Source organism: Euphorbia lathyris, chromosome 8, assembly GCF_963576675.1.
Source record: "Euphorbia lathyris chromosome 8, ddEupLath1.1, whole genome shotgun sequence".
Lineage (NCBI taxonomy): Eukaryota > Viridiplantae > Streptophyta > Magnoliopsida > Malpighiales > Euphorbiaceae > Euphorbia > Euphorbia lathyris.
In genome coordinates, this window is record NC_088917.1 from 60,826,721 (window position 1) to 60,831,166 (window position 4,446).

Here is a 4,446-nt window from a genome sequence, read left to right on the forward strand (position 1 = left end):
GATACAAACTTATTAGGAATAAGCTTGTATCTAACGGTGAATGACCAAATTCATTTGGTCATTCAGAGTTCAGGTGAACACTACTGAACATACTATAGTAGATTTACAAAATGAATGGTTCTAATTATATTTATCTTTAACTATAACATATGTATATTTTATACATATATAATTGTTGGGGACAACCATTTAATTTGATGAACATTCATTTAATATGGTGGACATCCATTAAATAGTTATTAACATTAATTATAATTATTCATAATAATTATTCATAACAAAAAAAGAAGAAGACATTTTTAATGAAAATAGGAGCCTCACATTTGGTGAGGCTCTAGGCCTCGGTCTAGGAAAACCCTCTTTAAAACTGGTCCTGATATCTATTAATTTGAAAATGTATTGATCTTCAAATTAATAGATATTCAAAGCATTGTGTTTATTTTTTCGTGTTGATTGATGGTGTGGTGGATTGGAGGGGTTTAGCTATGTATGGGTGGCCTGAATCTTCTTTGAAAAAGCTTACCTGGGAACTTATTGAGGGAATTTCTGATTTCGATTCTTATCCGATGCTTTGTTTTGGGGATTTTAACGAAATTTTGTATAGCTCTGAGAAGAAAGGGGGCCGTGTTCGAAGTGTTAATGAGATGGCTATATTTCATGATTGTATTCTGAAGTGTGATTTGTATGAAGTTGATGCTGGTTGTGTGGAGTTTACGTGGCATAACAATCGTGCTGGAGCCGATGCTATTTCGGAAAAACTGGATCGTTTTTTAGCTACTACTTCTTGGTTGAATAAGTTTGGGCAGGCTACTGTTACTGGTCTTCCCCGTTTCTCTTTTGATCACTGTCCAATTATTTTGGACACCCTGGGAACTCCAGTGGCGCGTAGTAGGGGGAGAAAATTCAGGTTTGAGCAAATGTGGTTGAAGCATGAAGCGTGTAAAGAAGTAATTTCAGAAGCTTGGAATCACAGTGGGAGGGGTAGTTCGGATGTTCAGGGCAGTATCTCTAGGGTCAGTGAGAAGCTTATGGAGTGGAACAAAGTTAATTTGGGTGATGTTCCACGTCGGCTTCACATGAAGAGAAAGGAACTTGATGCTCTCCAACGTCGGACTAATCCTTCTTGCAAACCCGAGATTGATAGGCTGGTTTATGAGATTAGAGGATTGGAAGATCAGGAGACAGGAACACCACATTTTTTCACGCAAAGGCTAATCAGAGAAGGAGAAATAACACCATTCAGAAATTGAAGGATGACAGTGGGGCCTGGGTTTCTACAGCTGATGATATTGAATGTGTTGTCTCTCAGTATTTCAGTCACCTGTTTCTGACTTCTCACCCACCTAGCTCTTCAAATTTTGATGAAGCAATTGATTCTATTCTTAGTCCGGACCAGCAGGAGTTGTTGTCGGCTCCTTTTAGACGTGAAGATGTTTTCTTTGCCCTTCAGCAGATGTATCCGAATAAGGCCCCTGGGCCTGATGGTATGACTCCTCTCTTTTTCCAGTCTTGTTGGAATATTATTGGTGATGATGTGGTTTCTCTTGTTTTGAATTGCTTAAACTCTGGAATTATGCCTGATAAATTGAATCATACATATATTGCTCTTATCCCCAAATGCAAAGACCCTTGTGATATGAAACAGCTGAGGCCTATAGCTCTTTGCAACGTGCTTTACAAGTTAATTTCTAAAGTGCTGGCCAATAGGTTGAAAAGTGTGCTCTCTGACCTAATTTGTGATACTCAATCAGCTTTTGTACCTGGTCGCCTTATTACTGATAATGCTATCAATGCTTTTGAAGCTTTCCATAGTATGAAAACCTGTCTGAAAGGTGTCAGGGGTAATTTTGCTCTAAAATTAGATATGAGTAAAGCTTATGATCGCATTGAATGGTGTTTCTTGTGAAGAGTTTTGGAAAAGATGAGATTCCCAGCTCATTTCACTAATTTGATAATGATGTGTGTTTCTACTGTCTCTATGTCCTTCTTGATCAATGGTCAACCTAAAGGGTTCATCCAGCCCTCTAGAGGTCTAAGACAAGGAGATCCTATATCTCCCTATTTGTTCCTTCTTTGTGCTGAAGCTTTATCAGCCCGGATCAGAAGAGCAGAAGCAGTAGGTTCTTTACATGGTGTGAAAGTTAGTACCAATGCTCCTAGAGTGTCTCACCTTTTCTTTGCAGATGATTCGCTGATCTTTGGTAGAGCAAATAGAGCTGAAATTGACGTCATTAAATCCTTATTGTTTGAGTATGAGCAAGCTTCAGGTCAAATGATCAACTTCACGAAATCTGAGATCTTCTTTAGCAAAGGGGTCCCTGATCAGAGAAAGGCTGAACTCGCATCCTACTTGGGAGTTATTGAGACGGGAGCCTTCCCAAAATATCTAGGTCTTCCCACTATCATTGGCAGATCGAAGAAGGTGGTCTTTGCCTCAGTCATTGATCGTATCCGGAGTAAGCTTCATGGGTATGGGGAAAGGTTCTTATCTAGTGCTGGTAAGGAGATCCTAATCAAATCAGTTATCCAGGCCATTCCTCAGTACTTTATGTCTTATTTTCTATTCACTGAGTCTGATTGTGCAGAGATTCATAGTCTGATTAGCAGATACTGGTGGGGAGGATCTGAGAAGAAGCGCCCTATCTACTGGTTAGCTTGGGACAAAATGTGTGGGGCAAAAGAGGCTGGTGGCATGGGGTTCAGATGGCTCAGAGATTTTAATTTGGCTCTACTAGCTAAGCAGGGGTGGAGATTGATACAGAATCCTAATTCTTTGATTGCCAGAATTTTGAAAGCTAAATACTTCCCGGAATCTGACTTCCTCGAAGCTGTTAAGGGGCGGGCTCCTAGTTACTTTTGGAAGGGCGTTTGTGACGCGATGGAGTACCTCAAATTAGGGTTGGTGTGGAGAGTTGGTAATGGGGATAAAATTAATATTTGGAGAGACAATTGGATCCCGTCCTTGAACTCAAAAAAGCCTCTTGTCTCTCTTATAGATCCCAAACCAATGGTGGTGGCTGATCTTATTAATGATGATGCTAGTTCTTGGAATAAGCCTCTACTTGATGTCGTTTTTGTCCCATCCGATGTTTTAGAGATCCTTAAGCTGAAATTGCCTAGGGATGGAGGGGAAGATAAAGTGTACTGGAGTGAGACACGGAGAGGGGTCTTCTCGGTGAAGACCTGTTATTTTCTAATTCAGGGTGTTCGTTTTGCAGGTACACTAACGGCGTCTTCCTCCACACCTTCCTCCTCACCTTTCAAATCCCTTTGGAAACTGAAAGCTCCACCAAAAGTGCTGCATTTCACTTGGAAATGCCTGAAGAATCGGTTGCCCACCACTGCCGAGCTTCATCGCCGTGGCGTCCCTGCTGACCCACGCTGTCCCTGCTGCTGGTCTGCCTCGGAGGATGTACTGCACTGCCTGATTCGTTGCCCGAGTGTACAGCTAGTCTGGCAGCGCGCAGCTCTCCCTTTGCGCCTTGACAAGCTGTGCGCTCGGTCTTTCCTTGATCTAATTGAGCTGCTGTTGGCGAGACTTAGTGAAGATGAAATGGTTCAAGTGCTTGTTATTGCTTGGTTCGTTTGGTTTCGGAGAAACACTTGGAGTCACGATACACAATGGTTTGATCCCCCTCTTTTACTGGATAAGGCTCATAATTTTTTCTTGGAATTTCAACAAGCTACTGGTCTTAACTCTACTACTTGTCCTTTTGATGCTCCTAATATTTCTATCCTTGATCCTAAAAAAATTTGGTGTCCCCCCTCCGCCGGTGTTGTGAAAATCAATTGCGATGCCACATGGAGGGATATTGGCCAGATTTGCAGGGTCGGACTGATTATTAGGGACTCGGAGGGTCAGGTATTAGCTTCTGCGGGTATTCCTATTAATCCTCGTCTCTCTGTGGAAGAAGCTGAAGTTCATGTTATTATACAAGCTTTGGGGTTTGCAATTGATTGCTCGTTCTACTCTGTTATTCTTGAATCAGATTCGAAGGTTGCAATTGATACTATTAACTCCAATAGCTTCCCTATATCATCTCTTTTTACCTCTTATCAGGAAGTGCGTCGTCTTAGCTCTAATTTCACTTCTTGTATTTTCAATTTCGTTCCTAGAGATGGTAATAGAGTAGCACATTCTTTAGCTTCTTGGGCCTTGGATTTAGAAGCTCCAATTTTTCTCATTGAAGATTGCTCAGCAGTTGTTTGGCCTTTAGTTTGTATTGACAATTCTACTCATTAATCTATTATCCCTTTTCCGATAAAAAAAAAAAACTGGTCCTGATAATTTGATTATAAATTATTATTTTTAATATATTTTAAAAGTTAGAGTTTATAAATTAAAAATCTAAAATATATTTTTTAGGATTTAAAAATTATAAATTAGAGTCTAAAATTTATAAATTAAAATATAAAAATATATTTTATTTATGATATATAGAAAAT